This window comes from Asparagus officinalis, chromosome 7 (assembly GCF_001876935.1).
Source record: "Asparagus officinalis chromosome 7, Aspof.V1, whole genome shotgun sequence".
NCBI lineage: Eukaryota > Viridiplantae > Streptophyta > Magnoliopsida > Asparagales > Asparagaceae > Asparagus > Asparagus officinalis.
Window position 1 is genome coordinate 7,268,815 of NC_033800.1, and position 11,468 is coordinate 7,280,282.

At 40.8% G+C, this 11,468-nt stretch overlaps 1 long non-coding RNA gene across 1 annotated transcript; it reads left to right on the forward strand.

Annotated features, from left to right (window-relative positions):
- LOC109848114 lies at window positions 9,378–10,441 on the forward strand. The gene is made up of 3 exons (XR_002248693.1): window positions 9,378–9,456; window positions 9,553–9,704; window positions 10,033–10,441. It is a non-coding gene; the product is annotated as an uncharacterized LOC109848114 (long non-coding RNA).

The window sequence follows — 11,468 nt, forward strand, 5'->3', positions numbered from 1 at the left end:
TCTGGATTCACTCCAGTGAATCTGGATTCACTCCAGTGAATCTGGATTCACTCCAGTGAATCTGGATTCACTCCAGTGAATCTGGATTCACTCCAGTGAATCTGGATTCACTCCAGTGAATCTGGATTCACTCCAGTGAATCTGGATTCACTCCAGTGAATCTGGATTCACTCCAGTGAATCTGGATTCACTCCAGTGAATCTGGATTCACTCCAGTGAATCTGGATTCACTCCAGTGAATCTGGATTCACTCCAGTGAATCTGGATTCACTCCAGTGAATCTGGATTCACTCCAGTGAATCTGGATTCACTCCAGTGAATCTGGATTCACTCCAGTGAATCTGGATTCACTCCAGTGAATCTGGATTCACTCCAGTGAATCTGGATTCACTCCAGTGAATCTGGATTCACTCCAGTGAATCTGGATTCACTCCAGTGAATCTGGATTCACTCCAGTGAATCTGGATTCACTCCAGTGAATCTGGATTCACTCCAGTGAATCTGGATTCACTCCAGTGAATCTGGATTCACTCCAGTGAATCTGGATTCACTCCAGTGAATCTGGATTCACTCCAGTGAATCTGGATTCACTCCAGTGAATCTGGATTCACTCCAGTGAATCTGGATTCACTCCAGTGAATCTGGATTCACTCCAGTGAATCTGGATTCACTCCAGTGAATCTGGATTCACTCCAGTGAATCTGGATTCACTCCAGTGAATCTGGATTCACTCCAGTGAATCTGGATTCACTCCAGTGAATCTGGATTCACTCCAGTGAATCTGGATTCACTCCAGTGAATCTGGATTCACTCCAGTGAATCTGGATTCACTCCAGTGAATCTGGATTCACTCCAGTGAATCTGGATTCACTCCAGTGAATCTGGATTCACTCCAGTGAATCTGGATTCACTCCAGTGAATCTGGATTCACTCCAGTGAATCTGGATTCACTCCAGTGAATCTGGATTCACTCCAGTGAATCTGGATTCACTCCAGTGAATCTGGATTCACTCCAGTGAATCTGGATTCACTCCAGTGAATCTGGATTCACTCCAGTGAATCTGGATTCACTCCAGTGAATCTGGATTCACTCCAGTGAATCTGGATTCACTCCAGTGAATCTGGATTCACTCCAGTGAATCTGGATTCACTCCAGTGAATCTGGATTCACTCCAGTGAATCTGGATTCACTCCAGTGAATCTGGATTCACTCCAGTGAATCTGGATTCACTCCAGTGAATCTGGATTCACTCCAGTGAATCTGGATTCACTCCAGTGAATCTGGATTCACTCCAGTGAATCTGGATTCACTCCAGTGAATCTGGATTCACTCCAGTGAATCTGGATTCACTCCAGTGAATCTGGATTCACTCCAGTGAATCTGGATTCACTCCAGTGAATCTGGATTCACTCCAGTGAATCTGGATTCACTCCAGTGAATCTGGATTCACTCCAGTGAATCTGGATTCACTCCAGTGAATCTGGATTCACTCCAGTGAATCTGGATTCACTCCAGTGAATCTGGATTCACTCCAGTGAATCTGGATTCACTCCAGTGAATCTGGATTCACTCCAGTGAATCTGGATTCACTCCAGTGAATCTGGATTCACTCCAGTGAATCTGGATTCACTCCAGTGAATCTGGATTCACTCCAGTGAATCTGGATTCACTCCAGTGAATCTGGATTCACTCCAGTGAATCTGGATTCACTCCAGTGAATCTGGATTCACTCCAGTGAATCTGGATTCACTCCAGTGAATCTGGATTCACTCCAGTGAATCTGGATTCACTCCAGTGAATCTGGATTCACTCCAGTGAATCTGGATTCACTCCAGTGAATCTGGATTCACTCCAGTGAATCTGGATTCACTCCAGTGAATCTGGATTCACTCCAGTGAATCTGGATTCACTCCAGTGAATCTGGATTCACTCCAGTGAATCTGGATTCACTCCAGTGAATCTGGATTCACTCCAGTGAATCTGGATTCACTCCAGTGAATCTGGATTCACTCCAGTGAATCTGGATTCACTCCAGTGAATCTGGATTCACTCCAGTGAATCTGGATTCACTCCAGTGAATCTGGATTCACTCCAGTGAATCTGGATTCACTCCAGTGAATCTGGATTCACTCCAGTGAATCTGGATTCACTCCAGTGAATCTGGATTCACTCCAGTGAATCTGGATTCACTCCAGTGAATCTGGATTCACTCCAGTGAATCTGGATTCACTCCAGTGAATCTGGATTCACTCCAGTGAATCTGGATTCACTCCAGTGAATCTGGATTCACTCCAGTGAATCTGGATTCACTCCAGTGAATCTGGATTCACTCCAGTGAATCTGGATTCACTCCAGTGAATCTGGATTCACTCCAGTGAATCTGGATTCACTCCAGTGAATCTGGATTCACTCCAGTGAATCTGGATTCACTCCAGTGAATCTGGATTCACTCCAGTGAATCTGGATTCACTCCAGTGAATCTGGATTCACTCCAGTGAATCTGGATTCACTCCAGTGAATCTGGATTCACTCCAGTGAATCTGGATTCACTCCAGTGAATCTGGATTCACTCCAGTGAATCTGGATTCACTCCAGTGAATCTGGATTCACTCCAGTGAATCTGGATTCACTCCAGTGAATCTGGATTCACTCCAGTGAATCTGGATTCACTCCAGTGAATCTGGATTCACTCCAGTGAATCTGGATTCACTCCAGTGAATCTGGATTCACTCCAGTGAATCTGGATTCACTCCAGGAGGATGTTTGTGAAGAAGGAAGACTCTCTCTCTTGCTCTAATTCACCAAAACTCAAGGCTCTCTGCTCTAATTTCTCTGGAAAATGCTCAGCCCCTGTCAATGATGGCCATAGGGGGGTATTTATAGCCTCCTTAGACGATAACTGAAGAAATAGCTGGTCAATAACTGTCTCTTTAGGCGCGGCAGCTGATGCTGTCGCGGCTAAAGGGCGCGACAGTCGACAATGTCGCGGCCAAAGGGCGCGGCAGTCGACACTGCCGCGGCTAAAGGGGCAGTTACACCCACGTTCATACGTGTTTGAAACAGTTCTCCCACGACCTTTAACCACCTTTTTCGTGGTTTAACTGCTTTTCCACGTCAGCACACGTTCTATTTCTGATACGCCGCCACGTGGACTTTAAATAATCATCAGATAACTGTATTATAACTGCTGTAGCATCCTGCTTTAACTGCCGCGGCACCATAGGTTGCAGCGGTTAAGCCGCGACACCATAGGCTGCCGCGCCTTAGCCGCGGCACCTTGGTCTGCCGCGCCTTAGCCGCGGCACCATGTCCTGCCGCGCCTTAGCCGCGGCACCATGTCCTGCCGCGCCGCCATATGTTGCTTGATGACGTGTATATTGTTCTTCTATATCGTCTTGAGTGGTGTTTGAATGTCTGTAAGCATTTTTTGATGTCTACAGCCCCTGCTTGCACAATGCCTGCAGTGACTTTTCACCTGTGTGCTCCAACCTATAGTGCCAAAGTCTGCTCATGTCCGCTTCTGAAATAGCTGAAGCAACCTGGCCAATCTCGGTGCTTCCCTTCAGATAATATAAATTTCGATTGCGGACTCTCTTCATCACCACCAATGATCCCTTAGTAACCTTCGCTACAGCGTTTTCGAAAGTCACCTTGAATCCCTTCGCCTCCAAAGCTCCAACTGAGATAAGATTTTTCTTCAGTTGAGGAACAAATCTCACCTCCTTCAACTCACGGACTACTCTATCGTGCATCCTAATACGCACGGTACCTATCCCACAAACGCCACAGGATTGATCATTTCCCATGACAATAGCTCCCGTCGACTTTCTCAAAAGATGCAAACCAGTCTCGCCTAGGGGTCACATGAAAAGTAGCGCCGGAATCAAGCATCCAATCTGATGCATCCACATGGTTCACCTCCGGAGTAATCAGTAAAGAAAAGCACGAATCATCGGAATCATCGCCTTTCGCAATATTCACCTCATTGGCCTTCGGGCCCTTTTTCTTGCCATTCTCTTTCTCCTTGAGCTTCGGGCAGTCTCTCTTTCAATGTCCCTGCGCCTTACAGAATACACATTGGTTCTTTGCTAATTGGTGACGGCCTCTAGACTTTGACCTTCCTCTATTGCCACCTTTCGGATATGGGCTTCTACCTCTCGTCGACAAGGCCTCGCCTGAAATACTAGTGCGGAAAGTCTCCTTATCCTTCCTCCTCAAATCGTAGTTCGTCAAAGCGTTAGTCACTTCACTATAGCTGATAGAAGATCTCCCGTTCAACAAAGTGAGCACGAATGTATCATACTCCTCATCCGGTAAGGAGCCCAATAAAATAATCGCCTTGTAATATCTTCTCATCAACATTCGCCAGGTCCGACAACAACTTCGTATAGTTGTTCACATGATCCGCTAGCGAGGTGCCTCTGGACATCTGAAATCTGAAGAGTCTTCGCAGCAAGTACAACCTGTTCTCAACACTCTTTGTGAGATACTTATTGTTGAGAATTTCCCACATCTTCATTGCAGACGTCACCCCAATCATATCATATTTCAGTTCCTGTTCCAAACAGGACCTGATCACCCCACAAGCATTCCTATTCATCTTCTCCCATATCGCCTCATCATATTTAGGTGGCCTCTCGTGGACCATGATGGTCTCTTCCAAATTCTGAGCATTGAGCGTATCCTGTACGTCGCTCATCCACAAACCAAAGTTGATTTTACCGTCATACTTCATCACACTAATCTTAGTGTTCTGAAAACCAACTTGTATTGTACTCGCCATCGATTTGCTACTTTCACCTTCTTCTCCCATTGCGAACTAACTCCAAATTGTGGAGAAAGAACAAATTTGACAGAATTAGGAACCACCTAACTGAATCCTAGATCGGATTTCAAATAGATCTCCTATCCACACGAAGAAAGCGAAATCTTCAATGGTAACTCCTAATGCTATCTCCACTGAAGCCTAGAACTCCAAGAACCAAGCTTCACATAAAATCTTCCTCCACCAAATCCAAAACACCCTAGATCTGAAATCTGGGCTCTGATACCACTTGTTACGCGCAGCGGAAATTTCGACAGCACAACAAGAGAGTCATGTCGCAATAAGAATTCTTGTTTCTCAAAGGGAACAAGAATTTAAAGCCTAATATCTCATCAAAGTGGGATATTAGCTCTTCCTCTCGTCAGCTCTAGGACTGCGCGTCGAGGGAACCTAAAAAGCTATTACAAATCACACAAATAGAAGTACAACTAATTTTTACGTGGTTCGGCAAATTGCCTACGTCCACGGGGCAAGGAGGGGGAGATCTACTATTAGAGGGAGAGAAGACAACTAGGGTTTACAATCACTCAATCTAAACCCTCAAACAAACTCTCAAATCCCTCATACAAATACTCACTCAAAGAGATGCACAAACACTCAATCTAAACCCTCAAACAAACTCTCAAATCCCTCATACAAATACTCACTCAAAGAGATGCACAAACCCTAAATAAAGGGGGCTGCTCAAAACCAAAAATCACAAAATCAAATCTCCTGCACTTTGCTCTCTGCCGCAGCCGCACAATTGCACCTTTCCTGCAGCGAAGCCTCCTTGCATGCCTATTTCACAAAAAACCTAGGTGCATTTATATGCACAAACGATTTTGATCGGGTGGGCCTTGAAGCCTTTCACGTGGGTGGTCCCCACCACTATAAACGCGTTCACAGCGCCCGTACCTGAAAGAAAGGATCATTGATCAAATTTACACAAAAAACATACCGAACCAGTACAAAGCCACATCTACCCATGTATCCATAAGTTATAGTCGAACAAAGTAGTATTTGTGAGATTCAAAATTTAAAGGTGTTATTCCTTAATTTGTTTACGATTAGAATTTGGATTTAAATTTTAAGAATATGGTTAGATTGGAATTTAAACTGTTATTAATTTGTTTGGCTCAAGGATTTGAATAAAATGTTATTCATTTTCTCTTAACGCTGTGATAAATTTCGAAGCGCGTTAGAATTTGTTCAGTGCAATAGAATTTGGTGATGAAAATGCGAAAGAATCAAATTCAAATGTTCAAACTTCAGAGCTCGAGTTGGATTCAAAAGGGTTTCTCTTATTCTACTTGCTTGATACTTATCAGGAACTTTGGTGCTAATTTGGGAACTCTTTAACCCTTTTAGAGAAGGTGAAATTTCAAGCTTGTTGTCATCTTAAGCGTGTTATACTTGTTCTACATGAAAATTTCAACCCATGATATGCATGATTTTTTGCAGGCATATACCTTAGACATGAAGTTTGTCATTATGATTGAGAATGAGATATATTCATCTCTATTACAGGAAGCTAAGAGCTAAACCTTGAACACTAGCGTTCAGAATCTCTGTTCCTTTCTTTTCCTTTCCAGAACTATGAGTTGTACTTGTGTTGATAATTACAGAGTTGCTGTATGTTTGTACCTAGACGTGCACATACTTGATTCCTCTGTATGAACATGATGCAGTATTTGCATAGAACCCTCTGTTATTGTCTAGTCTGGCTAAGATAACTTCATGCTAACATTCAGCTTTTCAGGTTCAAGTTACAGGGCAAACTGGATGCATGCACTCACATTCATGTATACACATCAACATATGCAAGGTTATTTGTGCATGCTTGCATTTGTTTGTAGATATGCACACTCCCTGTTATTTTGGTGTCGGTGAATTGTTACCCAGAAGGGTCATGTGGCATCTCATATTCATGAACTACAGTAATTTTGCTAGACTATTTTTAGGTGTGTTTTATACTTAGCTTAAGTATATGTATTGTTGATGTGGAGGCAATATTACCTAATAATAATTGTATAAAAGCTGTATGGACTTATATTTTTCTTCCCATTTTATCCTATCTATAAGCTTTTGTTCTGCAACTGCTGCCCAATTGTGAACTGGGGTCCTGAGGGTATATTGGGAAAAGTTGTGGCAAAATTTGAGCTCCCTGTTTGATGGGAGGGGGTGAGGGGAGGGTGTGTTGATGGTCTTGGTTGTCTCTCCTCATCCCAAGGGCAGAAGAATTGGACCTCAGATGATTGCCAGGACAAGGAAGACTATTAATCTCTAAGCATAGGATCGCATTTACGCCCAACATTGTTTGATGGGGAGAGTGGCTATGCATCTATAATTAGCTTTCAACAAAACCAGTCTATGTACATAAGTTTTTAGGTAACATATAAGCTTTGCTGCAAATTATTATACATAGTAGTAGAACTGTTAAATGCTATTCGTTGTGTGCATAATGTCAAATTTGCTTTCACTATTTTATAACTACTAGGTTTTATGCTCGTGCAAAGCACGTGGTTAAATACCATGATTAACTATATTTATTTTATTTCCTTACTAAAATTTGTCCCTCAGTTCCATTTTGATGATTTTTGCTTACTTATCTTTAAACTTTAGCATTATGATTATTTATTTTCTTTGATGCTTGTTTAAATGAGCTACGCCCAATTTAGATTTTCCATAATGATAATTAAATTGATAGGAAATAAATGTAATCCGAAATCAATTTGAATTATCATATTATTGAGACCGACATGAAACCAAGCTTGACTTGAGAAAGTATATCGTTGTAAAAATAAAAAACACTTCAAAAAATAGCATTCTAAACTGCTCTATAAAACTATGATTAAGATATGATATAATAATGATTAGGATAGATTAAAAATTAAAATAAAATATTTAAAATAGTTAAGGATAATATCGACCATAAAAAGATTTTTCTGAACTCGTACTTTTAAAGGGAGTATGATCATCAAAGTGAAATCATTTCAGAGGAATTTGTTTTTCATTTATTTAAATAGCGTTTAATTAAATTCCTCTCTTCTTCCCCGCATTGCGCTAGTGTTATTTGCTAGTTTATTTAGATTGGAGGACAGAGCCCACTTGTTGTCCGCTAATGATTTTTATCCTTTATTATTCGAAAAACCGCTCAGGAAGGAATGGAAACAATAATATAGGAACTCAAAAGTTTTGACATTCATGTTGTCTTTTAGATAGGTAAAAAAATTATCTGCTTAGAACAATATCTGGCATGTTCTCTAATCTTGTCGGATCCAATGGATGAAGTTCTTTTGTAGAGCGGAAAGCAACTACTGAAACAGGAAACAAAGGTTGATTATGTCTTTTGGTTCTCAGCTTGATCAGAGTCTAAAATCCATACCCAAAACTCTGATTGGATCTGTTTGTGAACAGCACCAAATATTGATATCCATAGAGCAGCACGTCAGCTCATTCATTGATGTGCACATTAATGCAGAGATATTTGTACTTCAGGAGCTCAGGGCATGAAACAATTAGCTTTTGTTTCTGATAAATTTGGCTAGATATTTGTCCTCTTTCACCCTCACAAATAATTTACAAAAGATGGAAAATTTTGTTACAGGGACTGCAGAGGAGCTTTGTCTCAACACAAGCTCAAAGATAACACTGGATTTCTTTAACGATCCGCAGAGTCTGGCTTCTAAACTTATTGCAGTTTCTGAGGAAAATCAAATGCGAACATCATGCCAGTTAGATTACTTTGAGAAGAGATTCGAGGTTGGAACTTAACTACAGATGGCATTGATGCCACTCAGTTATATGATGCAACAAACTTATTCTAGCCAATTTGCTCTTCCAGGAACTATCTACCAGAGAAGAAAGAGTAGCCCAAGAGAGGATTGCTGCAATATTAGCAGACTTGACGGCCACAAACTCTAATTTGTTTGATAGTTTTCATTTCAATTTACTCATAATTATTCTTATATGACGAACAGGTCGTGGAGGCTGTGAGAAGTATGACTGACACACAAGCCTTCATGCAAAAAAGAGTTTACAGGAAGAAACAGATCATTTCAGACAAAGCTAAAAATGAGTGGAACACACTTATAGAAAGAGTAGAAAGGCAATTTCAGGAAGATGCATTTTCCGCTTCTGAGGCAAGGGTGACAATGGAAAATATCCTCCACACTTGGTATGTGCTTGCAAAGTTGCAAATATTTTGTGTAAATTTTCAGTTTTCTTACATGGTTTTTACTTCAATTGTAGTATTTTTTTAAGTCCTCATGATGACTGTGTTTGTTTTGTGAGCAGTTCCAAGAAAGTATGTCAGCCTACCGAACATTTGGAGAATGCTAAATTAGTAGACCAGTTAAATAAAGATTATGCTGCAGAAATTAAGTCTTCCATGGAATAAGTTCGTCCTCTGTGATTTTAAACTTTTTTCATAATGTTATAGGATATCTTACAAAGATAGCTTGTATCCATTTAAAAGTTGAGTTAGTTCTGCTGACTTATATAATTCTACTTGGTTCCATATTATTTTTTGTTTCAAATAGACCAAGAAATCAAGAGAACAGCAATTTGGTAGGACTTGTATCTATGTCTACCTTTGACTGATATGAAGGTTCAGCATCAACACGTGATGTGCTGAGAACTGCAGACGGTAATATGCTGTTTTTAACTTGATTTTTCTGCCTTTCTTTTTCCCCTCTACCAACTACGGAATTTGTGTATAATCTGTCTATGTTCTTCTTGTCAGATGCACTTTCAGTGGATCATGAAGCTACAAGAGAATTAGGGTCCGTATCAGCCATTTGCTTCGGCCATTTACAAACACTGCAGGGTGACCACACTGAAAAAGTAATGGACATCAGAAGTTTGGCAGAAAGATGCCCTGTAAAAGAGTATCTGGTATACTTTTCGATTCTTTCCCCTTTAAGCTAGTCTCATTTGAATGAACTGCCACCAAGAAGTACCTCTTGATTACCTTCCTCAATTGATTTTGCGTAGTTTCAACTTCATTGTCATTGCAACTATTAAACAGTACGCACACGAACTCCTTATATACTCCTATTATAACTTACCTAGTTTGCATGGCATCGGTACATTCTGTATCTCTGAGAACATGTTCAAGCCAAAGCTTCATCATAGTCGACTTTAGATTCGTTATCAAGCTGGCATTATGCATATAGAAACAATCAAGTTCAAAGCCGCTAACTTCAAATCATGTACCAAACAGGTTGATCATGCAACTACAACAACACCCATGAACAAAATTGATATCCCAAGTATGGCATCCATTGAAGCATTGAGGACGCATTCCATTGATGAGCTAGTTAAAGAATTGAGATCAGCGAGCAGAATAAGGCGAGGCGAACTGGAACGGAAACAACCATTTTCTGTACCACCACAATTGCCAAGAAATCCTCTCACACCCATGAATTTGGAATAAAATGGATACTTTAAGACTTCATTTCATGTAGCCCAGAATAAAAGTTGGAGAGATGTTCAAGTTAATGATCATTATGTGCATTGTCTGCCAGAGGGATTAGATTGTATTGTTACTTTGTAAAACCAAGTCACCAACTTGGTGCGATAGTGTGGTTATTGTAAAAACGACGAATGAATTGAGGAAAAGAATTGAGAAAAACGTGAAAAATAAGCAAGACAGACTCCACCACACCCTGGTGTGGTGTCTGCCACACCCAGGTGGCAGGGTGTGACAGAATTTGTCCTGTTTGCCATGGGTGTGGTGTGTGCCACACGAGGATGTGACATACTCGTTTTTAGAACCCTAATCTGTTTGGGATTGTGTTTTGTTATAAATAGAGCCATGTTTTTTAGGGTTTTCTATCGATTGATTGGGTAGCTTGAAGGTGGGTTTGAGCACAGAAAAGAGAGATCTTTCTGAGCAATTTGTTTGAGGGTTTAGTTTGAGAGATTTGTTTGAGAGGTTAGTTGAGTAATCTTGTTATCTCTACTTTGTACTCTCTCTCTATAGTGGAAACTCATCCCTTTTTGCCCCGTGGATGTAGGCAATTTGCCGAACAACGTTAAATTTTTGTGTTTGAGTTGGTACCATTATTTTGGATTGTTTTGGCTTTCTCTCTCGATGTTTGTGTTTGTTCCGCCGCGTACAACAAGTGATATCAGAGCTCAGGTTACGTTTGGGCTATTTGGAGGAGTAGCTCACTCTGGAAGTTCGGCTAGGGATTCGTTTGAAGTTAAAGTTGGGATATCTTTTTGGTAAAAATTCTATCTTTTCTTAGTTTTGGATCTATTATTCGTTTGTTCCGCTTTGGTTGTTGGTGCTTTGAGGAATTATGATCGGGAAAAAAGGAATTATGGAGGATACTTTAGGTGTGAACACCGTCCAAAATTTTAATATTCACTCTATGAAGATAGACGTAGAGAAGTTTAATGACACTAACAATTTTAAACTTTAGCGATGTGATGTCTTGGATGCGCTCAACGCGCAAAATTTAAAAGATACTTTGGAATTGGATGACAAGCCAGATGAAATTGATGAGAGGGTTTGGAAGAAGATGAATCGAACGGCGTGTGGTATGATTAGGTCTTGTTTGATTCAAGATTTAAAGTATGATGTGATCAATGAAACTTCAGCTAAGAAGATTTGTGAGATCCTTGAGAGCAAGTATTTGATCAAGAGTGTGG